The sequence below is a fragment of the Pipistrellus kuhlii genome, unplaced genomic scaffold (genome assembly GCF_014108245.1).
Source record: "Pipistrellus kuhlii isolate mPipKuh1 unplaced genomic scaffold, mPipKuh1.p scaffold_m20_p_13, whole genome shotgun sequence".
NCBI lineage: Eukaryota > Metazoa > Chordata > Mammalia > Chiroptera > Vespertilionidae > Pipistrellus > Pipistrellus kuhlii.
The window spans coordinates 38,223,785-38,250,836 of NW_023425438.1; the positions used below are offsets into that span (position 1 = coordinate 38,223,785).

The following is a 27,052-nucleotide window of genomic DNA, read 5'->3' on the forward strand; positions in this document are numbered from 1 at the left end:
GGGAGAAAAAGCCACCGCGTGATTGAGCTGTGCTTCCTTGGGTTTCTATTATCATTGCCGCCTTTAGCCATATGCTTTTCAAAGGCACTGACAAGCCTGGACCGGTTTCAAAGGGATTCCTAAACCCAGATTTCAAAATCGTCATTGCGTCTCCGGATTGTCAGCGCGCTCTGCACGGAAGGCACGCGTTTATGGGAGTTCTCAAATGTTTCTCCATAAATGTTGATCAGCCTCTCCTGCCATTACACGAGGTGCCTGGGACGTTGAAAATAGTTGCTAATAAATTGCCAACCCAGTTTCATTGCCAAGTCATGAAAAGCATTTCTCTTCCTTGAAATAGGCTGTCTTACCACTCGAGTGAGTTCTAGAAGCTGCACACAAAAGGCAATAAGATAGTTTTCTTTTTTTAGTCTGTTTGGTTGTTCCTTACCTCCCTCACCCCCACTGCCACTTTTTAAAAATGGAATGAAAAACAGATCCAATCTGCTGGGAACACAGGTTTTTAAGTACAGCGTGGACCCTGTTAATGCCATAGCTGTCATCTAAGACTTTTGTCTCTTCTTGCCACCACTGATATCCATATGGTGATGACTCTGCCCCCATTCCAGGTCTTCCCCCATCCTTTCTCTCGCCCTCCTTCTGCATGCAAACCTTGCTCAATGTCAGAAACAGAGCAATTAAACTAGAGGTGGGAAAGTCAGGCGGCTGATGAGTCTGGAACAGAGACTGGAAGCCCCCAAAACCTAACGGGGCCCTGGAACCCTGCAGTGTCCCTGACTCCATCTTCATCCTAAAGGGCAGCAGGATGCTTTGCAAGCATGGTGGCATCATACCAAAGGCTTTGGAGAGCTAAAAGCCACAAATCATACCAAAGGCTTTGGAGAGCTAAAAGCCTTAACAAAACACTGGGTGTTTTGTTAAGGCTTGTGTGAAGGGAGTAAAGCAGAGGGATAATCCTGTAAAGACACATCTTCCACTTCAGAGAAATTTGGGGATGGAAGGAGGATGCAGAGATCTGGCATATGGTGGAATATTCCATCCGAAATGGAAGGAAAGTTGCTTCCCCTTGTGCCTCAGAACCGAGAAGAAGACCAGTGCATTAAGGACACCCTTGAATGTTGGAGGCAGCATGGTTACATGTTTAAGTGTCTGCTCCACACCCCTCATTGGATGACACTAAATGCTCCCTGGGACCCAGTACAAAGTCATGATGAGCCCCTTGAGATGAAAGCATGGGATCATTGAATTTTTTTCTTCGGCATGGATGGCAGCATGTGGGCATTTTTCTAAGTACTTGATGTGAATTAACGCATTTGAACCTCCTAAGGGCACATGGGTTGTATGCAAAGCTGGCATTTGATCCTAAACATGTGGCTCCCAAGCCCATTGTTCTTAATCACCAAGCTGTACTGCTTTCATTTTTAGAGCTGTTACCGTGTTTCCTCGAAAATAAGACATCCTCCGAAAATAAGACCTACTTACAGGTTTCCTTCTGAGTGAAATATAAGACATCCCCTGAAAATAAGGCCCCCTAGGAGTCACAAGAAATTCACCAGGAAATTCAGGAATTGGATTGTTATGATGATGTTCCAGAAGATGATGATATGATTATCATTGAATAAATGAGTACATTCTTGATACTGTAGGATTCACAGTTTATCTGATTTGTGTTGACAACTACCGTACTACCGTACCGTATACAGGTAATACATTTCCTTTATTTTCATTTAACAATAAATGTGTATCGTATTCTTCTTCATGGAAAAATAAGACATCCCCTGAAAATAAGACCTAGTGCATCTTTGGGAGCAAAAATTAATATAAGACACTGTCTTATTTTCGGGGAAACAGAGTAGTTAATTTTGGAGACTGCAATTTCCAGGGCTATCCATTCTTTTTTTAAAAAATTTAAATATATTTTTATTGATTTCAGAGAGGAAGGGAGAGGGGAAAAAAGAGACAGAAACATCAATGATGAGAGAGAATCATTGATTGGCTTCCTCCTGCATGGGGATCGAGCCCACAACCTGGGCATGTGCCCTTGACCTGAGTCAAACCCCAAGACCTTTCAGTCTGCAGGCCAACGTTTATCCAGTGAGCCAAACCAGCTAGGGCGTGATGCCCATTCTTCGTCTAATCTATCATCATTCCAGTAGTCTTCAACCTACGGGGTGAATAATAAATTTAAATACTGCCTGAACACCCACTTAATAGTGAGAGGTGGAGATGAATAAGAGGAAGAAATTTGCCATACTTAGCATTTTAAAGAAAAGGAAAGGAGAAGGTAATTTATTCAGTCTTCAAATACTATGGAAACAGTACGGAAATATGCAATTAATTGAGAATATGTAATTTATACATACAAATTTTATTTTTATTTTTATTTTTTAAGGGAAAAAGGAGTGAGAGAGAAACATCCATTGGCTGCCTCCTGCATTACCCCCACTGGGCACTGAGCCCAGAACTCAGGCATGTGCCCCCAGAGTCAGATGGGCAGCCTCTCCGTGCAAGGGATGCTGCTCAACCAAGTGAGCCACATGGGCCAGGGCACCAATAAACAGCACCTTTTAAAACAACATTCCCGCCCCCCCCCCCCCAGCATTTTCCTTCAGACTTATAACTTCAGATAAATCAATCCCTCTTGTTCATTTCTCACACAACCTTGAGTTCTGGTATGATTCTTCCATTGGCTACATTTACATCCTACCCATGTAGTAAAACACCTTTCTCTTAATCCTGAGTCATCTCCCCAACCTCTCCTTTCACTGTTCAGTACATGGAGGGGCCCATTTGAGGGCTTATTTTGTGGAACTCCTAAATGTGATAGAACAAATTTTGCTATTATTTTTAATCTCACACTGCCCTCTAAGGATTGTGGGGTCTTTTGTTTGCCAAGTTCAAATGACATCATTGTCTCTAGTATAATAAGCTTCTACATTCTTTTTAAAAAATATATATTTTCATTGATTTCAGAGAAGAAAGGAGAGAAAGAGAGAGAGAGAGAGAGAGAGAGAGAGAGAGAGAGAGAGAGAGAGAGAGAGAGAGGGAGAGGGAGAGAAACATCAGTGATGAGAGAGAATCATTGGTTGGTTGCCTCCTGCATGCCCCACACTGGGGACTGAGCCACAACCCAGGCATATGGCCCGACTGGGAATCAAACCATGATCTCCTGGTTCATAGGTTAATGCTCAGCCACTGAGCCATGCCTGCTGGGCATATATATACATATATACATATATACATATATACATATATACATACATACATACATACATACATACATATATATATATATATTTCTTTATTGATTAAAGTATCACATATTTGTCCTCATCCTCCCATTTCCATCCCACACCCTTCCCACGCATGACCCCACCCTTCTGTTGTCCTTGACCACTGGTTAGGCTCATATATATGCACATAAGTCCTTTGGTTGATCTCTCCCCTTTATCCCCACCCTCCCTTTGAGGTCCAACAGTCTGACCCATGCCTCCTTGTCTCTAGGTCTGTTCTTGTTCATCAGTCTATGTTGTTCACCATTTACCCTGGATGAATGAGATCATGTCCTACTAGAAATACACTTATAAGAACCGAAAATAAGACAAGCAATAATGGTTATGCTGAAAGGCAAATGAATCAGACTGTAGTGAGTTTCTTTCTGGGTAACTTCTATATTTTTTGAAGAAAGAATTTACAGTAAATGCTGGGATTGGGGGTGGGGTGCTGTAGGTATGTAATTTTGGATACAGAAGCTAGAAGAGAGCAAAATTACTATATTTAAGGAATAAGGAACTATAAAATAGAAATAATAATAGCTTCACGATTTAGGATTATATTGAGGGCTGACCGAAATAAAGTATCTGGGCACAGTTCTTAGCACATAGCAAGGGCTGAACCGATGTTAAAAGGTTTTGCACTGCTATCATTTTGTTGTTGCTGTTATATAAGCCTTTCTTGAAAAAATATGCTAATGATAGAAACAGAATTAAAAAGAGAATAAAAATTAAAAACTATAAAAGATGTTTGGAGGTGTTACTTGTAATACCATTTTAAATACAGAACTGGGAACTAAAGAAACTAATGTTGTAGAACAAAATGTATAGGTTATAAACTTGGGCAATGAAAACGAAAACAATGTACTAAAAGTCAGAGAATGGGAAGAAGTATGAATGCTACTTGTTTTAGGTGTGTCTCTAGAATATAGCATACAGTTGACTTTTGCTTTGTGAACCTATCTGAAAGTCTTTTTGTCCTACTAGCTAAAATTTGCTTACTTACATTAATTAATATGATGTGTTTAGCTTTGTTCCTATAATATTTTGTTTTATACTTTCTGTTTTGTTAGCCTTAAAATATTTTGCTATGGCCTGGCCAGTGTGGTTCAGTAGTTGAGCATCGACCCATGAATCAGGAGGTCAGTGGTCAGGGTATATTGCTTGGGTTGCAGGCTTGATTCCAGAAGGGGGCATGCGGGAGGCAGCTGATAGATGTCTCTTTCTCATCATTGATGTTCCTCTCTCTCTCCCTCTCCCTTCCTCTCTCTGAAATCAATTTATAATATATATATATATATATATATATATATATATATATATATATATATATATTTAAAAAGAACAATCAATCTTTAAAGCAACATTTTGCTAGTTATTTGCTTTGTTTTCTTTTTCGTTGAAATTTCATTAAGATAACTATAGGTTCACATGCACTTGTAAGAAGAAATACAGAGAAATCCCATGTACCCTTTTTAAAAATATATATATTTTATTGACATTTTACAGAGAGGAGGAGAGAGGGATAGAGAGCTAGAAACATCGATGACAGAGAAACATCGACCAGCTGCCTCCTACACACCCCCTACCAGGGATGTGTCCACAACCAATGTACATGCCTTTGACCAGAATCGAACTTGGGACCTTTCAGTCCACAGGCCGTTGCTCTATCCACTGAGCCAAACCGGTTTCGGCTCATGTACCTTTTATGAGTAATTTTATTTCATTTGTAACATTTTACAAAACTAGAGTACATGATTACAGCCAGGATATTGTCACTATATTGTGCATATATATATATATATATATATATATATATACACACAATCACCAATATTATTCAGATTGTTCCTAGTTGTTTGCTTTGTTTTGAGTGCATGTTCTTTTAATAATTTGGAAGTTTTACATTTTATTTTATTTTTTAGCTTTGAATTTCATGGAGCTATTTTTTAAAAATTGAGATATATTGACATATAATATTGTATTACTTTTTGGTGTACATGTATATATATATTACTACAATAGGTTTAGTTAACATAATTACTACATAATTACACTTTTTTCTTGTGATAAGAACTTTTAAGATCTACTCTGTTAGCAACTTTCAAATATACAATACAGTATTGTTAACTTTAGTCACCATGCTGTATGTTATATCCCCAGGACTTATTTATCTTGTAACTGAAAGTTTTTACCTTTTGACCACCTTCATCCATTTCGCTCACCCCCTATGCTCCTGCCTCTGGCCATCACCAATCTATTTTCTGTATTTATGAGTTTAAGTTTTATAGATTCCACCTATAAGTGTTCTTCTGTATTTGACTTCGCTTAGCACAATTCCCTTAAGTTCCATCTATGTTGTCACAGATGGCAGACTTTCTCCTTTTTTATGGCTAAATAATATTCCGTCTCATATATATGCATTTTTTTTATCCACTCATTTTTTTTAATCCATTCATCCATTGCTGGACACTTAGGTTGTTTCCAGTCTGGGCTATTGTAAATAATGGTGCAATAAACATGAGGGTGCAGCTATCTCTTTGAGATAGTAATTTTATTTCATTTGGATGTGTTCCCTTAAGAGAGAGTGCTGGATTATATGGTGATTCTATTTTTAATTTTTGAGGAATTTCCATATTGTTTTGTGTGTTTTTTAAATATATTTTATTGATTTTTTACAGAGAGAGGGATAGAGAGTTAGAAACATCAATGAGAGAGAATCATCGATCAGCTGCCTCTTGCACACCCCTTACTGGAGATGTGCCTGCAACCAAGGTACATGCCCTTGACTGGAATTGAACCCGGGACCTTTCAGTCCGCAGGCCAACACTCTATCCACTGAGCCAAACCGGTTTTGGCTCCATATTGTTTTCAATAGTGGCTGCACCAATTTATATTCCCACTAACAGCGTGCAAGGGTTTCCTCTTTTACACATCCTCGCCAATACTTGTTATTTCTTGTCCTTTTGATATTTCTGTAACTATCTTAATATTCTATTTCTTAAGATAGAATATATTGCCGGGACCGGTTTGGCTCAATGGATAAAGCGTCGGCTTGGGGACTGAAGGGTCCCGGGTTCGATTCCTGTCGAGGGCATGTGCCTTGGTTGCGGGCAGATCCCCAGTGGGGGGTGTGCAAGAGGCAGCTGATCGATGACTCTCTCTCATCGATGTTTCTGGCTCTCTATCTCTCTCCCTTCCTCTCTGTACAAAATCAATAAAATATATTTAAAAAAAAAGATAGAATATATTGATTCCTCACTATGAGCAATAGTGAAATCAGAATATTTATAAGTTCTTCTCCTTTCCTCTACTCCCTTTCTTCCCCCACCTAATTTTAATTTTTAGTCTTATTCTTTTTAAATATACTTCTCTCATTTGATTTGGTAGCTTCATAGTCCAAGCTATTAGAGATGAAAAACATATTTATACCACAATGCCTTTACAACTTATCCTTCCCATCTGTAATTTCTGGATCACTTCTGATTTGTTCTTCTGTTATAGTCCCTGTATATGTTTTATCTATATCAGTTCTTCTATTGCAGCTTTTCCAGTCATCTCTTGGTGGGCCTGGGTTTATCCTCTAAAGAATGTGCCATTTGAACCCATAGGAATTCTCAGAAAATTTTTTATGTTCAAAGCTGTTTGTCTGTTGCCTATGTATTTGAATGACAGTTTGACTTGGGATAAAAGATCATGCTTATTTCCTTTGAGGCTTTTGTGATTCTTTCTTCACTAGCAGCATTTAAAAAGTTGAGGTGAAGTCATTACTTTTAATGACAATAAAATTATTATTCTCAATGAAAAAGGAGAAGAGATGAGGAAAGACTGAAAAAAGAGAGGTTATTAAATAATATGAGTAAGCTAAAACCGGTTTGGCTCAGCGGTAGAGCGTCGGTCTGCGGACTGAAAGATCCCAGGTTCCATTCCGGCCAAGGGCATGTACATTGGTTGCGGGCACATCCCCGGTAGGGGGTGTGCAAGAGGCAGCTGGTTGATGTTTCTCTCTCATCGATGTTTCTAGCTCTCTATCTCTCTCCCTTCTTCTCTGTAAGAAAATCAATAAAATATATATTTTTAAAAATAATATGAGTAAAAAGAAGTTATTAAAAAAGAATAAGATGAAAATATTAGGTATAAACATAACAGTTGAAATAATACATGGAATAAATAGGATGTGAATTCATCAAAAGAATAAATTAGTGAGTCAGAAGATCACATTAAGAAATTCTTTAAAAAGGTAGCAGGAAATGTAACATATGAAATACAAGATAAGAGATATAAAGAATAGAAGTAACATTCCAACAGCAGGAGTCTCAGAACAAGAGAATAAAATTAATGGAAAGTTATGTTTGAAATAATAATGATCATAATGTTCTCAGAATTGAAAAGTCTCATTTTATGTCAAACCAGGTAGGTAAGAAAAAACATCACATTTATGCACTTTGGTAGAGTACAATTTAAGAACATCAAAGAGAAAGAGAAAATTCTATAATCTTCCGGAAACATCAAAGACAAAGAATCTCCAGAGCAGATGACCTACAAAGGTACAAGGACAATATTGACATCATTTTTTTAAACAGAAAAGTGGACCCAAAAAGTCAATAGAGTAATAATTTTAGAGTGTTAAAGAAAAATAACTTCATTTCCACAATTTTTTATGCATCTATTATAATCTAAACGTAAGGCTGTAATAAAGATGTTCTCAGGCACAAAAGGCCTTAGAAGGTTACCGCATAAAGAACACTCTGAAAATGCTCTTAGAAGTGTTCAAATAAGTAGAGAAATAAACCAAGAGGACGCTTCCAGATATAGGGGACATGGAAGGGAGATTAAATGACTTAGCAAATGTTATCATTGTCTAAAACCATAATGACCAAAGGAAAAAAGGAGGAAAGTATCTCTGTAAGCCCTGGGAACATATTTTCTAGACAATATTAAATTTGTCATAGTTTAATATAAGGGACATAAAGTGTATTAAAATTATTACTTTCTTTGAGGGCAATGCATTGATAAATACATTAATAGAATTAAACAAGCATAAGTGTCAAACAAAATAACATAAAAATAAAAAGCATTAAATTTCATCTATTCAGCAGAAAAGAGGAAAGAAAAGTGAAACTATGTAAAGTACATAGAAAATATAAAATGAGTCCAAGACAGTTCAATAAATACAAGTGTGTAAAATTATCAATTAAAATTTAGAAACTCTCAAATAAAATAAAATAAGATCCAACAATATGCTGTGTAACATGAGACACTCTGGAAACAAAGTAAAATAATAGGTTGAAAATTAAAGACTAAAAAAAGAATGAATGAAAAGAAAATTGGGTAGCAATCCTTCTGTCTGAAAAAACAATCAGAGACAAACAGCATAGTTATATGATGGGAAAAGGAATCAAAGAACAAAGACATATAGCCACCATGAACATAGATGTAGCAACATAGCTTTCGGAATATATAAAATGACAATTGACTGAATGCTGGAATAGATGATAAATTTCTATAGGAGATGTTAACTACAAATTGATAGACCAGCAAGCAAAAAATAAGCCCAGATATGGAAAATCTGAATATTATTAATAATATACAACTACTTGCTCTGTCAGTGTGGCTCAGTGGTTGAGCATCAGCCTATGAACCAGGAGGTCATAGTTTGATTCCCGGTCAGGGCACATACCCAGGTTGCAGGCTTGATCTCCAGTATGGGACATGCAGTGATTCTCTCTGATCATTGGTGTTTCTATCTCTCCCTCCCTCTCCTTCCTCTCTGAAGTCATTTTGTAAATAAAAATATATTTACAAAAATAATATCCAGCTACTCAATATATATTGAACTCTACACCAAATAGAATATATTCTTTTGTTAGTATAATGTAATACTGTATTTACAAAAGTTTATTATACACTAGACAAAGGAAATCTTAAAAATTTCTATAGTATCAATACCATACAGACTGTTTTTGTAAAGAACCAGATACTAAATATTTTTGGCTTTGCAGGCCAGATGGTGTCTGTCTTAACTACTCAACTCTACAGTTGTAGCACAAAAGCGGCCATAGACAACACATAAATGACTAAATGTGTTCCAGTAACTTTATTTAAAAAAATAATGGAGCTGGGTAAATTTGAAGCATAAACTGTAGTTTGTTGACTCTTAATATAAATTAATATGGACATTTTATTTTATTTTATTTTAAACATTTTAAAAAATATATTTTATTGAGTTTTTACAGAGAGGAAGGGAGAGGGATAGAAAGCTAGAACCATTGATAAGTGAGAAACATTGATCAGTTGCCTCCTGCACACCCCCTTCCGGGGATGTGCCCACAACCAATGTACATGCCCTTAACCCGAATCGAACCTGGGACCTTTCAGTCCACAGACTGACACTCTATCCACTGACCCAAACCGGCTTCAGCAATTAATATGGACATTTTAGAGGGTAAAAGTATACATCGTGGTTTAGTGATCCTACCCTGCGTATACTGTATTTTGCAAAGAAATTCTCTCACAGACCTATACAGAGGGCATAACTGGATATTTCAATGCTCTCTGCAGGGATTTGGGGGCAATCTAAGTAATGATCTCTGGGGAACTGGATAAGTAAGACGTAGTGGATAAACCCCAGGAAAGACTATGTAGTATGTAGAAGCAAGAAACTAGATGTGCTTAAGCATCATGAGTATAGTATATCAATATCACACAATATGTGATCTTTTGTGACTTGCTTCTTTTCACTTAGCAGGATGTTTTCAAGGTTTGTCCATGTTTACCATGTATCACTACTTCATTTCTTTTTGTTGCCAAGCAATATTCCAATGTCTAGATATACCAGATTTTGTTTACCCGTTCATCAATTTTTGAACATTTGAGCTATTTCTACTTTTTTGGCTATATGAATGTTGTTGCTATAAATATTCATATACAGGTTTTTGTGTGTACATGTGTTTTCATTTTTCTACAAGTGAAATTTCTAGGTCATTAGGGGGTTGATAATTCCACCATCTGGGTTATCTTAGGGTTGACTGTACTCTCCCTATATCACACAGATCAGTGGTGAGTGGGTATGAAATGGACCTATATCACTACAAGTTCTCTATATTTTATATGAAGTGGTATTTTATTGATTTTATACAGAGAGGAAGGGAGAGAGATAGTTAGAAACATCGATGAGAGAGAGTCATTGATCAGCTGCCTCTTGCACACCCCCTACTGAGGATATTCCTGCAACCAAGATACATGCCCTTGACCAGAATTGAACCTGGGACCTTTCAGTCCCCAAGCTGACGCTCTATCCATTGAGCCAAACCGGTTTCGGCTAAAAGGTTAACTTTCAATTTAACTTACACTTAAAAATGATAAAAATGATAAATGGTATGTATTTTACCACAATTAAAAAAAATTAAACATAGTTACCATATGACCTATCAATTCATGATAGACCAGTGAAAAGAAGAAAGTCAAAAAAGAACATCCTATATAATAAAAGCCTAGGTGGTGTTGCACAAGGGTGACGTCATCACAAAATGGCTGTGTGCACAGTGGAGGCAGGGCCCAGTGGCTGCTCCACGTGGTGAGGCCTGGGGGTCTCATGGATCTGTGTGGCATAGAGGAGGCCGATCCTGGTGTCTCTGGCATCTCTGCTACCTTGCATGGAGAAGGCGGGTCCTGGTGGAGGAGGCAGGTCCTGGCAGGGGAAGGCAGTTGTGAGTGATGAGGCTGACAGGGGAGGCAAGCAGGGGAGCAGTTAGGCATCAATCAGGCCACCAAGGGAACAGTTAGGGGGTGATCAGGCTGGCAGGCAGAAGTGGTTAGGGGCAATCAGGCAGGCAGGCAGGCAGACGAGCAGTTGAGAGCCAGCGGTCCCAGATTGGAGAGGATACAAGCCAGGCTGAGGGACACCCCCTTCCCCATGCATGAATTTTGTGCACCGGGCCTCTAGTATATTGTTGGATTTCACTTATATGATATGTTCATAATAGGCAAATCCATAGAGACAGAAAGTAGATTAATGATTGCCATGGGCTGGGGATGTAGGGAAATGGGAAGTAACTGCTAATGGGTATTGGGTTTCTTTCAACATCTATGTATTGTCTTGTGTGTTCACCATCCCAAGTCAAGTCTTCTTCCATCACCATTATCTTCCCAATACCCTCCTCCACCTTCCTCAACCCCCCTGGTATTGACATTCTTTTTGGAGTGATGAAAATGTCCTCAAATTTGGTAGTGGTGATGATTGCATAATTCTGTTAAAATACTAAAAAAAAAAAAAAGAAAGAAAGAAAAAAAAGACTGAATTTGTATACTTTAAAAAAAAACAAAACGTATATTTTTGTTGATTTTTTTACAGAGAGGAAGGGAGAGGGATAGAGAGTTAGAAACATTGATAAAAGAGAAACATCAATCTGCTGCCTCCTGCACGCCCCCTACTGGGGATCGAGCCTGCAACCAAGATATATGCCCTTGATCATATGGGACCTTTCAGTCCATGGCCCGATGCTCTATCTTCTGAGCCAAACTGGTCCCGGCTGAATTTGTATACTTTAAAAGTAAATTATAAGGCCTGTAAATTATATCTTATAAAACTATTATTTAAAACCTGCCCATATGTATAGAAATGTATTTAGAGTGATGTTCATCAAATGTGTGCAATTTTAGGTGATTTGTTGCTTTTATATATCATTTGGATTTAAAAATAAGGAACAGCAATTCATTTTTATAAAAATAGCCCTAGCTGGTTTGGCTCCATGGATAGAGTGTCTGCCTGCAGATTGAAGGGTCCCAGGTTGGATTCTGGCCAAGGGCACATGCCTGGATTGCGGGCTTGATCCCCAGTAAGGGGCGTGCAGGAGGCAGCCGATCAATGATTCTCTCTCATCATTGATGTTTCTATCTCTCTCTCCCTCTCCCTTCCTCTCTAAAATCATTAAAAATATATATGTTTTTAAAAATAAGCCATAGCTTTCAAAGAAGTAATGGGGGAAGTCAATCCAGACCATGTAGGGCTCAGAACTACTGTAAAAGGAGGAGAATGATTTGTCATTGGCAAGGGGAGTAGATTTTGAGGAGAAAAATCTTGTTTCCAGGGGCTATCTGCTCGGGTCTGTGCTTGCTGAAGAAATACAAACTTCATTAGCATGGTCACAATTAATACCATCATTTCATTTTTATGTTCTCGCTGTGTAATTTCCAGATAAAACACTCCTGGTGATGCAGTTTCACTGAACTCCAAGAGGATCTGTTGGGACAGATAATTTACCAACAGAAAAGCCACTTTCAAAGGAGCAAAACAGAAATACCTCCTTTCCCATGGGGTGCTCGGATTTAGTCATGGCAGGTGTGTCTGCAAACATTATCTCAGCAGGCCAGTCCGTAATTAGAGCTCTAATGTTCCTCCAGGCACTTTCTCCTGAACTGTCCAATGGGAACCAATGAGCCAATGAGCTGCCCATGAAACCATGATAGCGGTTCTAAACATTTTCAGTGACAGCACCACTACAGAGCGGGTGTGTGGGAAGCGGGGGGTTGCATGGTGCTACAGGAGAAAAGCAACAACTGCACGACTATTAGGCCTGCATCGAATTCCTTCCTCATGGCAGGGTTAGCCAGGAAGACCCAAAGGTCCCCATACACTCTTTCTTGGAAGACACTTTCCTTTGGAGCACACATCCCAGAGGAAGCTGCCTTGGTCATCGATGTATCTGCAACAAACTGACGATGATCAGTAAAACCAAAAGTTTGGGAAATTTCCTGTGCCACAAAAATGGTAAAAGTTAGTAACCCATGACAGGTCAAACGTCAAGTGTCTAAACACCATTGGTTTCTGCACACTTCCGATATCTGGATTTCATGTATCTCTCTCTTTCTTTGTTTTATTTTGTTTTGTTTAAAAAACAGTGTATTGATTTTTAGAGAGAGAAGGGAGAGGGAGAGAGAGAAACTTTGAAGTGAGAACAAAACATGGATCAGCTGCCTCTTTCACACCCCCTGCCTGGGAGTGAGTCTAAGACCCAGGCTTGGATGCCCTGACCCTCTTTCTTTCTTTCTTTCTTTCTTTCTTTCTTTGCTAATCTTCACCCAAGGATATTTTTCCCTTGATTTTCAGAGAGAGTGCAAGGAAAGGAGGGAGGAAGGGAAAAAGAGGGAGAAGGAGAGGGACATTGATGTGGAAGAGACACACGGATTGGTTGCCTCCTGCGTGGACCCTGACCAGGGCTGGGGATTGAACCTGCAACCCAAGTACATGTCCCTGACTGGGAATTGAACACAAAACCCTTTAGTGTGTGGGCCAGCGCTCTAACCATTTAGCAACATTGGCTAGGGCACATACATCCCTTTGATTTTTAGGAAAGAGGTTGGGGGAGAGATAGAGTTAGACATATAGAGATAGAGAGGTAGAGAGAGAAGCATTAATTGATTACATCAATCAGTTGCTTCCATCAACCGGTTGCTTCCTATACACATCCAAAATGGGGATTGAACCTGAAACCTAGGCAAGTATTTGATCGGGGATTGAATCCACAGCCTTTTGGTGTATAAGATGACTCTCCAACCAAGTGAGCCACTCAGCCAGGGCCTATACTTCTTTAAAAAAAAAAAAATTTTTTTTTAAATTGATTTTGGAGAGGAAGGAAGAGGGAGAGATAGAAACATCAATGACGAGAATCATTGATTGGCTGCCTCTTGCACTCCCCCTACTGGGGATGGAGCTCACATGTGCTCAACTGGGGCACGTGCTCTGACTGGAATCAAATCCCGGATCCTTCCGTCAGAAGGCCAACGCTCTAACCACTGTGCAGCTGGCTAGGGCACGCATCCCTTTTCTGACTAACACCTCTTCATCTTCCCAGTACACTTGCTCTTATTAACCCATTTCGGCAATTCTTAACCATACTGAGATCTCAATACATTGATTTTCAATATTGTTCAACCCCTTTATGATCTCACTTCAGTTCTTACCCAGCCTGAACATCTAAAACTCAGGGAAGTTATGAACCTTGATATTTATTTATTTTTGGTTAATTTCTTACAATTCACCTGCTTCTAAAACCAGTTTGAGATTATTGAAATAGCAAAACACTTATGACAGAACAAAGTACAGATTTAGAAAATAAAAATGATTTGAAGTGTCAATCAAGAGAGAACTGGTTGTGTAATTTGAGGTAGAAATGTCTTTTCTCATCTTTTCTTTCTCTGTCAGATTATAGAAGAAGGACAAGCCTTGACTAATAATTTAATTTGAGGATTAAGAAAAAGGGCAATTCCAAAGACAGTTCTTTGTGGAACTAAACAGTAGTTATTAAGTAATTATCAATATGTAGTTTGATAATGTGACCTGGTCTTGTCCCAAACACTAGTGTTTGAAGGGAGTGGAGAAAGATTGAGAGAGTAAGATGAACAGGAGGAACTCACACTATTCTGCATAATTTCAGCTACTCTGTCACTTGTGGCTAGGGACTGTCCTTAAGTTTATGTGGCACTAATAATGGTTTTTTTCTTCTGCAATATCAATTTGGACTGCACTATCTCTAAGAAAATAGCATTTGGATGGAAGGAAACTTGACTTGGGATGGTGAACACACAGTACAGTATACAGATGATATACAATAGCATTGTACACCTGAAATGCAACCTATATAATTTTATTAAGCAACTAGAGGCCTGGTGCACGAAATTCGTGCATGGGGGTGTGTGTCCCTCAGCCCAGCCTGCATCCTCTCCAATCTGGGATCCCTCTCACAATCCAGGACTGCTGGCTCCCAACTACTTGCCTGCATTAAGGATATGTCCCCTAGTGGTCAGTTTGCATCATAGCAACCCCCCATTCTGTCATTCGATCAATTTGCATATTATGCTTTTATTATATAGGGTATGTAATCATGAGTGTGATATCCAATCATTTGCTACACTCTATAGGTTAGAAACAAGTCACAGGTGCTGCCCACCCTCAAGGGAGGGTATTACAAAAAGTGTGGCCACCAGGAGGCAGACAGCATGGGAGCCACCTTAGAATCTGCCCACCACATCGAGTGAGGTGTAGCTATTTCTTTCTGTATTCCTGATGTCCAGTAGGTAACTACTGATCAAATACACATAGACTCACAATCTCATATATTTCCCAAGGACAAATGCTAGTTCCTTCTTATTTTAATTGAATTATTTGGAGTGACATCTTATCTAATAATCTTATCTAAAAAAAGAGTAATATGCAAATTGAGCAGGGGGAGCACTGTTCAGCCAGAAGCAGGGCTCATAGTTGGCGAGCCAAGCTGTGGTGGTGGGAGCCTCTCCTGCCTCCATTGCAGGTGGGAGGTAAGGAGCGAGGGGTCCCGGACTAAGAGAGGCCCGGACTGTAAGAGGGATGTCTGACTGCTGGCTTAGGCCTGATCCCCAGCAGGCAGACATCTCCCCCGAGGGGTACTAGACTGTAAGAGGGATGTCTGACTGCTGGCTTAGGCCTGATCCCCAGCAGGCAGACATCTCCCCCGAGGGGTACCGGACTATGAAAGGGTGCAGGCTGGGCTGAGGGAGGCCTCTAGTATCATATGAAATTTCGTCTTGTTAGCTGACTCACACAGAGACTTCCCTCACTGGCTTTGAAGAAGCTAGCTGTCCTGAAAGAAGTGGCTGTGTTACAAAAAGCCCACATGGCAAGGAACTGTGGGTAACTTCTTAGAAGCTGAGGGCAGCTTTCAGAAGAAACTGAAGCCCTCAGTTCTGCAGCTGCAAGCGAATAAATTCTTTGAGCAGCCTAAGGGGGTTTGACAGTGGATCCTTCCCCAGTCAGGCCTCTAATGAGCCTGCAGCCTCAGATGACATCTGGATTATAGTTTGACAAGGCCCCGAGGCAGAGGATCTATCTGACTTGTTTCCAGATGTCTGAGCAACAGAACTGTGTGGTAATAAATTGTTTTAAGCCATTAAGCCTGTAATAATAGGGGTAGCAATAGAAAATCAATGCACCCTGGATGGCATGAGCACTTTTGGAGAAGGAAAACATTGGGAGGAACAGGTTGGGGACATGACATGGAATAAAAAGTTCTGTTTTACCAATGTATTTATTTAAATATATTTTTATTGATTTCAGAGAGGAAGGGAGAGAGAGAGAGATAGAAACACCTTTGATGAGAGAGAATCATGGATTGGCAACCTCCTGCAAGTCCCCCACTGGGGATGGAGCCCACAACCTGGGCATGTGCCCTTGACTGCAATCAAACCTGGGACCTTTCAGTTCACAGGCTGACCCTCTATCCACTGAGCAAAACCAGCTAGGGCTGTTTTAGCTATTTTAAAATGTAGCTTCCTATTAGATTATCTGTGTGATATGTCAAGCTGGTAATTAGATATGTAAGCCTGGAGCTTAAAGGGGAGCCAGAAAAATAATATAATTTGGAAATCATCAGAATATGACATATAAGATCTTGAAACTTGATGCTCTATAGAGAGTGTGAAGAGAGAAGAGAGCCTGGATTGAGCCCTAGAGTATGTATACCAACACTTAGCTATTGGACAGAGGAGAAAGAGCAGTCAAAGGACAGAAAAAGCAGTCAGAGAGATTGAAGGGAAAGCAAGAGAATTGTATCCCGATAACCCAGAAGGAAGGAATGATTATTTGTGTTGAATGTTGCAAAGAGGGTGAATAAAATGAAGGTACAGAAATGGCTGCTGGATATAGCTACAGGAAGGTTTCTGTTGACCTTGATAAAAATCAGTTTTAGTGGATGGAGCAATAAAATAAGAGGCAAATGTTACAGGTCTGAGGAAGGAAAAGCAGGTGAGGGGCTGGCAAGGGTGAGGATAGGCAAATTGAGACAGAGAAATGGGACAATCGCTAAAGATGTGGGAACAACTTTTTTTTAATTAATTTATTTTTTTATAATGAGAGATTCTTATAGTTTCAAGAACAGTATTTTAAGGCAAAAGATAATGGAAATCAGCGTGTCAATGGAAGGGTTGGACTTAGATGGGCTTGGGGCCCCACCCACTGTGAGAGGAAGGAAGACAGCGTATGGATATAGAATGGAGGAAGCAGTTCTGGTGGTGGAGAGGTGAGCAAGTTTCAATCTGACTGCTACAGTGGTTAATGACATTTGATGTGAGGTCTTCAGCTGAGAAAGGGGATGGTAAGGGTGCCAGAAGTTTAAGGAAAGAGGAGCAGCTTTAAAACAGACTTCTCTCTAAGAAGCACACCATCTCAGCAGAGAAATGTAGGATTGCCAGGTTTGTGGATTTGCAATCCCATTTTAGACCTGCAATCATGACTTAAAAGTGAAACCAGTCCAAATGCTAAGACAGGAAGCACTAGGAAGAAACAGATTGTACAGGGTTCAAGCCCTTGAGTACATGAGTAGGCAGATAGCTGAGCAAAGAGGATAGGTTAACTGCTGGAAAAACGGGAAAAGGCCGTAACTTCTGACATACAGGAGGCTTAATGAGCAGGGAGGAGGGCCCAGATGAAACTTAAAACTATGATTGGAAATCAATAGGACGTAAGTGATGGCAGAAGGATGAGAAGATGGAGTGGACGGGGACCCAGGGTCAGATTGTGGCCTAGATGGGAACGTAATGGCCTTGTATCACAGACGGGGCCAGATTCTAAAGCCAGCACTAGAGGTGTGCATTTCATGAGGTCAAACTTGCCTTTTTGAAATGCCTTAAATCATCCTTCATCAGTGGATAGAGCGTCGGCCTGTGGACTGAAGGGTCCGAGGTTTGATTCCAGTCAAGGGCATGTACCTTGGTTGTGGGCACATCCCCAGTAGGGGGTGTGCAGGAGGCAGCTGACCCATGTTTCTCTTTTATGGATGTTTTTAACTCTCTATCCCCCTTCCTTCCCCTCTGTAAATATATATATATATATATATATATATATATATATATATATATTTTTTTTTTTAATATATATATATATAGCATTGATGTCCTACATATTGTTTTTCAGTAAGAACTGCATAACCAACATTTGCCTACAACTCTCTCTGGTTGAGCAACATGCGAACTGGTTGGCATGTGTTTGCTAGAGGCCTTACTGACAAAAAGAGGCCATGCTCTAAATACAGAATCACAGTGAGGGCAGTGAGATGCTCTGACAATACAAGGGAACTGAGGTCAGTCTGTGAGAGCAGAGTCACGGCTTCCATCTCATCTTCTCTCTTGGGTGCACATTCATTGAAAGGAAAGGCAGTGAACAACAGTGCTATTGAAATGGTTCGTTCTTTCCTTTTCTCAATCCCGTCCCTCCCCCACCCCCAGCCTATAGATCCACATTTAAATTAGTTAAAAACATAAATGATGTGATTCCACTATTTGGGAAATAAGAGAATGATTGAGCTTAAATAATTACAAGCTGTGGTCTGTGTGAATCATTAGAGTTTGACTTCAAGGATTCAGATGGTTGATAAAGCCAAAGAACAAGTATCCAAATAGCTATCATTATCAATCAGTAGGTTGCCTTTAAAAATCTCAATCTCAAGCATCTTTCCCCCTGATCACCACCCATCTTTTTGGTCTGCTAATTCTAATTATCCCTCTCCCTCTCCCCCCTCCCCCCCCCCCACACACTTGAGGCAATTCTTTGAACTATTGGAATATCTCAGCTAAGGAATTTCTCTTTGTCTCTTCTACGGTGAAAATTTAGGCCATCGCGCAAGAACTCTCTCAACTTCTTTCCCAGCCACCTACAAACTAAATCCTCTTTTGACCTGTCCTGTCTCCTTCCCTCTTGCCTCAGTGAAAAGGAGTTCTCCCTCCATAAGGCCTGGAATCCCTTTCAGTTTCTTAGGAATTGCTCACTGGCCAGCTCCTTTCTCCCTTGTACCTACAATATCTTCTTCCCGCATACTACCTTGCCTTCAGTACTCACTCAAGTCAAATCCTCTCTGGTTACCATTTGAAAACTTACCCTTATTCCATAGCCAGGTTATTTGAAAAGAGAGATCTACAAGTACTGTTGCCAGTTATTTCATTCAGAAACGGTGCTTCTGTCCCACCGCTCCAGTGGAACTCTCCTCAAGGCCACTGATGATGACCTCCAGGATGCCAAATCCCATGGAGATGGCCTTTTCTCCTTATGTGGCTTCTCACTTTATTCCTCCTTGACATTTGCTGGTCACTTGGTTTTGATGAAATATCCTGGCATTTCTTTGCCTTGTCTGATCAAGCCTAGCACCCCTGAAATCTTTCCTCACTCTGACTATGAAGGAAAGGGCTGTTATTACAACATAATTTATCTGTTGTACAAACTTCTTAGGCCAATGATACTCAAAGTGTGGCCCTGGACCAGAATTACCTGGGAATCGCTAAAATGCAAATGATTGGGCCCCCCTCCAGATCTACTGAATCAGAAAATCTGCTTATGGAGTTTAGCAAACTGTTTTACCAAATTCTCCATGTGCTTCTGATGCAAGATCAAGTTTGAGAACCATTACTTAAGGCCTCTAATTCCTAGCTCTTCATCTCCACCTCAAATGAAAAAAATGTCTTCATTTATGTGGCTACACCTCTGGGAGTACTTCCAACTTGTAGCTGGGAAAGCAATGATTGGAAGACCACCATCCCCATTTTGGCTTTGCCATGATGCCTAGCTATTTAGGCCTTGGACATTTTCTGGCATTTAATAGTCAACATCTTGAGTGTCCATGGTATTCTGAATGTTTCCCTGATGCATCTAACAAAACTGACACCTCAGAAGTCATGTATTCCAGATCTCACTGCTTGCTAAGTGCTTCCACTAGACCAACCCAGGGATGTAGGGGCCTGGCAGTTCAAGGTAGAGTTTTCAGGATCTTGTTCTGTCCAGCCAAGAGGTAGGCACACTTATCAAAAAAAGAAGCCTTGATGTGGAATGAAGCCTCCAGTGTCAATGACCATGGGAGACCCCTGGAGATTGCCTCATTCTCTTAGTGATTCATTTCTGACATTTTTCACTTTCATTGTTCAATATTAGACTTCTGTAGGAAAGTGACCTTGGGTACTGAGGATTCAAGGTACTTCTTATTACACGAGTCTCTATGGATAGTCTCTACAGGTCACCTTCCTTCATGGCCCTTCCCTGCTTTTGAATCTTGGCTTTGCTTCTTTCTAAATAGGTGACCTTGGCCAAGTTGCTGAACCTATTTGAGTTTCAGTTTCTTCATCTGTAAAATAGATATAAAGACACATTTTAGGGTTACAAGGGTTACTTAATGTTGAGCGTTTAGTGCTGTGTATGACAAATAGTAGGCAAGTCATACATGGCATCTAGTAGGATTATTACTACTTTTAAAAAATAAACCACCTACTCTGGTTTATGCCTGGAGATTTTGTAGCTGTGTATCTTGTAGATGGGGGGGGGGGGGGAGGGGGAAAAGAAGCCAAACACTGAGAAAATATACAGAGAAACAGAATGATTTAAAGTCTAAATTCCAGCAGGCTCCTGGGAAGGGAATATTGGGTTCAGAGAGTTCAGATGGGAGAAACAGAATCACACAACAGGAAAGCTCGAGCTGAAGCCACTTCAGATGTTTAGTTTAATGTTTTACTTAGCAGATTGATTTTTCAATTTTGCCTGATTCACATACCATGGGGAGAAAAAAGGATTACTTTAATAGAATCAGGAAATGTATAAAAGCATACTTAATGAAATGCTAACCAAGCTCTGAATAGATTTTCTGTATAAAAACACTTTTTAAACATAAATAGAACACATTTATTGTAGCAAAATCAAAGAATTCAAAAAGGCAAAAAACAAAATCTGTAAGAACACCACTCAGAGGCAAACATTATTATTTTGAAGTGAATCCTTCCAGTTAATTTCTTTGAACACACACACACACCAAACACACACATACATTAAAAAAAACAAAACAAAACAAAAAAACTTGTACCGAGTATACTCTTTTGAAAACTGCTTTTTCCACTTAGCAAAATGTTCTGAAAGTTTTCCAGAGACATTACTTAAAAAAAAGTTTTTATTTATTTTAGAGAGATAGAGAAAAGGAGAACGATAGAGAGATAGAAACATCAATGAGAAAGAAACATCTTGCATGCCCGCTACTGGGGATTAAGCACACAACCTGGATGCGCCCTGACAGGGAATTGAACGGGCAATCTTTAAGTGCATGGGACAACACCCAACAAACTGAGCCATACCTGCCATATACACAGACATTACTTTAAATGACAACAAAGTATTTAATTTCATAAATATATCCCAATTTAAGTAGCTAATTGCAATGACAAATGAGATTGATTCATGTTGTTGTGGCATTGGTTCACATTCATTGCTGCATCCTGTTACATTGCATGGGTATACCTTAATTAATTGATTGATTTTATTAATGGACATTTGGGTTGTTTCCATTCTTATCTATTCAGAAACATATTAGGAGAAACCAATATGGTGGCATAGGTAATCACCTAAACTGCTGTCTCGCACAACAATTTCAAAACTACAACTAAAAGACAAAATGGACATCATCCAGAACCACAGGAAGGCTGGCTGAGTAGAAATTCTACAACTAGAAGGAAAGAGAAAAGCACACTCAGACTCACAGGAGCTGTAGGAGGCAGAGGTACTAAGAAGCACGCGCACACATACACTCAGAGAGGACTGGCAACTGAATGTGCAGCTGGCTTTCTCAAGCAGGAGGGAGACAAAAGCTCTTGACTGCACTGAATTCCAGTTCTGGGCAAGACTGTGGGGACCCAGACTCATATAGGGTGAAACTGGACAGTTAGGAAAGAGAAAATCACACAGACTCAGAGGAACTGTGGAAGGCAGGGGTACTGAGGTGCGCTGAGAGGACAAACATCTGAGTAGGCAGCTGGATTTCTCAACCAGGAGGGAGACAAAAGCTCCCTACTGCACTGAACTCCAATTCTGGGTGAGACTCTGGGGTCCCAGACTCTTTTGGGGAGAAACTGGACTGTCTGGCAGTGGGCAGAACTCGAGGTAGCTTTCTCTCAGAGGTGCTTGTAGCAATCACCACGGGACACTGAGACACAGGGGCCTCTTAGGGCAGGGACGATAGAAAGCCAAAGCTGTCTGCTCTACCCTGAAACTCCTGCCCCATCCAAGCTGAGCACAGAGGCTTTTTCAAGTCAAGTTTCATAGGGGTGTTTCCAGCACAGAAGTACTCCCAGCATAGAGACAGCTGATCCTCACAGCCAATTGGCCTGAAGGTCAATTCCTCCCAATTATACCAACAACAATCAAGGCTTAACTACAACAAGACTGTGCACACAGCCCACAAAAGGATGCACCAAGAGTGTCCACCTCAGATAACTGGGGAGGCTGAGCCACTGGGCACTATAGGACACTTAGCACACAAAGCGACTCTATCAACTCAGGGAAGCAACCAAAATTCAGACAAAGAAACAGATTACAAATGAAAGAAATGAAGGAAAGCAAAGGATTGGATATAGAGTTCAAAATCATGGTTATAAGGTTTTCCAAGAATTTTCTAGAAAAAGCCAATAAATTTAGCAAATCCCTCGAGAATATGAAAAAGGACCAACTAAAAATTAAACATACACTGACTGCAATAAAAAATATTATACAGAGATCTAACAGCAGACTAGAGAATGGCAAGAATCAAGTCAAAGATCTGAAATACAAAGAAACAAAAAATACTCAACCGGAAAAGAAAAATATGAAAATAGTATAAGGAGCCTCTTGGACAACTTCAAGCATACCAACATCAGAATTATGGGGGTGGCAGAAGAAGAGAGAGAGCAAGATTCTGAAAACCTATTTGAAGAAATAATGACAGAAAACTTCCCTTACCTGGTGAAAGAAATAGACTTACAAGTTTAGGGAAGTGCACAGAATCCAAAACAAAAGGAATCCAAAGAGGACCACACCAAGACACATCATAATTAAAATGCCAAGAGCAAAAGACAAAGAGAGAATATTAAAAGCAGCAAGAGCCGAGACCGGTTTGGCTCAATGGATAGAGCGTCGGCTTGGGGACTGACGGGTCCCGGTTCGATTCCGGTCAAGGGCATGTACCTTGGTTGCGGGCATATCCCCAGTAGGGGGTGTGCAAGAGGCAGCTGATCGATGACTCTCTCTCATCGATGTTTCTAACTCTCTATCTCTCTCCCTTCCTCTCTGTACAAAATCAATAAAATATATTTTAAAAAAAGCAGCAAGAGAAAAACATTTAATTACCTACAAGGGAGCTCCCACATGATTGTCAGCTGATTTCTCAACAGAAACTATGCAGGCCAGATGGCAGTGGCAAGAAATATTCAAAGTGATGAGTAGCAAGTACCTAGAACCAAGATTATTCTACCCAGCAAAGTTATCATTCAGAATTGAAGGTCAGATAAAGAGCTTCACAGATTTAAAAAAAAGCTAAATGAGTTCATCATCACCAAACTAGTACTATATGAAATGCTGAAAGGTACTCTTTAAGAAGAGGAAGAAGAATAAAAAGGTAAAGATAAAAATTATGAACAACAAATACATATCTATCAACAAGTGAATCTAAAAATCAAATGAATAAAAAAATCTGATGAACAGAATAAACTGGTGAATATAATAAAATCAGGGGCATAGAAAGGGAGTGGACTGACAATTCTTGGGGCGGGAAGGGGGGTGGGAAGGGATGTGGGAGGTGCAGGAAGAGACTGGACAAATATCAATTACTATGGATGAGGATGAGGTGGAGGGTAAGAGCAGAGGGTGGGGTGGGAACCAGGTGGAGGGGAGCCATGGGGGGTGGGAAGGGAGAAGAGGAACACTCATAATAATCTGAACAATAAAGATTTATTAAATTTAAAAAATAGAAGAAACATTGTTAGCAAATATTTTTCTACATGTCTTTTGGTGCACATATGTATTCATTTCTGGAGTATAGGAGTAGGAGTAGAATTGCTGAGTCATAGCATATTTTCAACTTAAATTTATTTTCACTTCCAAAGGGATTGTATCAATTTATATGTGTGAGAGTTCTCATTGCTGTTCTCTCCAACACTATATTGTCAGTCATTTTAATTTTAGCTGTTCTGGTGGGTGTGAGATAATATCTCATGTTTTGCATGTGTTTGTGCCCTTATTATATTTATTAACAATTTGGATATCCTATTTTGTGGAGTGCCTATTCAAGTCTATTGATCATTTTTCCTTTGAGTTGCAATATTTTTTATTCTAAGAGTTCTTTTTATAATCTGAATAATCACCCTTTGTCAGTTATATGTGTGTTATTACTGAATGTTTATGTCCCCAATTCATCAGTTGATTGACATCCGAACTCTCAATGTGCTGGTATTAGGAGGTAGGGACTCCAGGAGATGATAAAGTTTTGAGAGGGGAGCTTTCATGAATGGGATTAATGCTCTTTTAAAAAAGACCTCAGAGAGCTCTCTTTCCCCTTCTTCCACGTAAGGACTTAGAGAGAAGATAGCCGTGTATGAGCCAGGAAGCAGACTCTCAGGTGACTTGATTGTGGGCTTCCAACTCTCCAGAGCTATGAGTAATAGCTGAGTGGCCAGACTATTGTGATCTCTGAATGCATAATAATCTGGTCACTCAGTGTATATACTATATAATAAAAGGCTAATATGCAAATTGTCCCCTGGACTAGGAGTTCGACCAGCAGGCAGGCCGGCCAACTGCCCATGTCCCCTCCCCCTGGTCAGGCTGGCCAGACCCCAGCATGCATGAATTCATGCACTGGGCCTCTAATATATATATATATATATATATATATATATATATATATATATATATATATATATATATATTTACTATATATACACTAAGTGGCCAGATTATTATGCCAGAGATCATAATAATCTGGCCACTCCGTGTAAATATTTACTGTGAGCCACCCAATCTAAGGCATTTTCGTTACTGCATTCTGAACTAAGATATGTTACAAATAACCTCGCCAATCTGTGACTTATATATTATAGTACTTTTTATGGTGTTCTTTAGTGAATGACAGTCCACAATCCTTTTTGTTGTTCAATCAACTGAGGATATTTACCATTTATTTTTAGAGAGAATGTAAGGGAGGAGGAGAGACATAGAGAGAGAAACATCGATGTGAGAGAGATTCATCCATTGGCTGCCTCCTGCAGGCACCTCAACCAGGGCTGGGGATTAAGCCTGCAACCGAGGTATGTGCCCTTGACCAGAATTGAACTAAGGGGTGGAATTGGGCTGACACTCTATCCACGGAGCCAAACCAGCTAGGGTGACAGTCCCTAATCTTAATGGAATCCAGTTTATTAATCTTTCTTAGCCAAATGCTTTTTGTGTTCTGTTAAAAAAAATTTTTTTTTACCCCACTCCCAGCTCATGAAAAAATTCTCCCATCTTCTCTTCTGAATCTTTATTGTTTTACCTTTCAAATTTAGATCTGCAATCCACCAGGAAATGATTCCTGGGTATGTTGGGAAATGAAGTCGAGTTTCTTTTTTTGGGATAAGATAAATTCAGTTGATTCAGCACCATCTACTGAAAAGTCTATCTTTTTTTTCTATGGCTCTGCAATGCTACCTTTTGTGATTAATTCAGTATCCATATCTGTGTGGCTCTGTTTCGGGACTCTTCTTCTCCAGTGGCTTATTTATCTATCTTTTCCCCCAGATCACTCTGTCTCAGTTACTGTAGTTTTATAATAACTGTTTATGCCTGATTGTGTAGGTTCTCACACTTTGTCTTTCTTTTTCAGCAAGGGTTGATAAGAATATGTAGCAAGAGGAATTCTTACATACTGTTAATGAGATGTAGATTGGTACACACAATTTGAAAAAAGTTTGGGCAGTCCACACTGATGATTCATATATGTTATGACCCAGCAATTCCACCCCTACATATATACCCAACAGAAAAGTGTGTATATGTTCACCAAGAAGCAGGTCCAAGAATATTTTAGCAACGTTCTTTATAAGGACGAAAATCAGGAAATAACTCAAGTATCCACCCACAATAGAATGGATCAATCACGGTGGTATAGACATCTACACAGCCATACAAGTGAATGGATCTGGTGTGGCTGTGTCCTTTTACAACGACAGCTCTTGTCCGGTGGCTCCTCCCGAGCCCCAGCTCTTGCTGGGCTCCAGTAACACGTTCCTTCTTGTTTTTTCAGGCTTGGCAAGGTGGGAGGAAGAAGGTGAGTCTATGAGTACAGTAATTCCGTCCACACCTCTGTAGCTCTTCCATTAAATACCTTAATCAAACTACATATGATGAATTATTTTTCATGCCAGATTGTGCAACACACACACACACACACACACACACACACACACAAAATAAATAAATAAATACATAAATAAAAAAATTTTAGTATGCATGGGTAAATGTGCTCAGATCAACTGTTAAAAGTCTTATACAATTAAATAATTCTAATACAATTTCAATTTCTTTTTATTTAGATGATCAGGCTCTAGAACTCATAGGAACCTTAAAAACCAACTTATCCAATCCCAGTTTTGGGTAAGTACATGTAAAATCCTTTTCCAGGTCACACAGCTGTATTGGTGGTGAAGTGAAAATTAGAACTCAAGCCCCTGATACTGAGCACAATGAAATGCCGTTCCTCTTACACCCTCTTAGATTTAAACGCATTTTATGAGTTTCAAACTATTGCAATTATTATCATTATGAAGCTCAAAAAGTCCTACAGTGAATGGGATCCTCCTCAGGTTGGCTCCTGAGTCTTTTTGACATAAACCTAGAAGTTAGTAACTGCCTTGCAATCTGGTATTACAAGATGCTACAGGCTTATTGCCTACATTTTTTTTCTCCACCTTTGAAATCAGCCATTTCTTTAAAAATT

General features: G+C 39.7%; 1 long non-coding RNA gene across 1 annotated transcript; it reads left to right on the forward strand.

The window, feature by feature from the left end:
* Positions 1-543: 543 nt before the first annotated feature.
* LOC118717538 lies at positions 544-21,785 on the forward strand. Its single transcript, XR_004987522.2, has 3 exons — positions 544-553; positions 17,389-17,398; positions 21,641-21,785. It is a non-coding gene; the product is annotated as an uncharacterized LOC118717538 (long non-coding RNA).
* Positions 21,786-27,052: the final 5,267 nt, after the last annotated feature.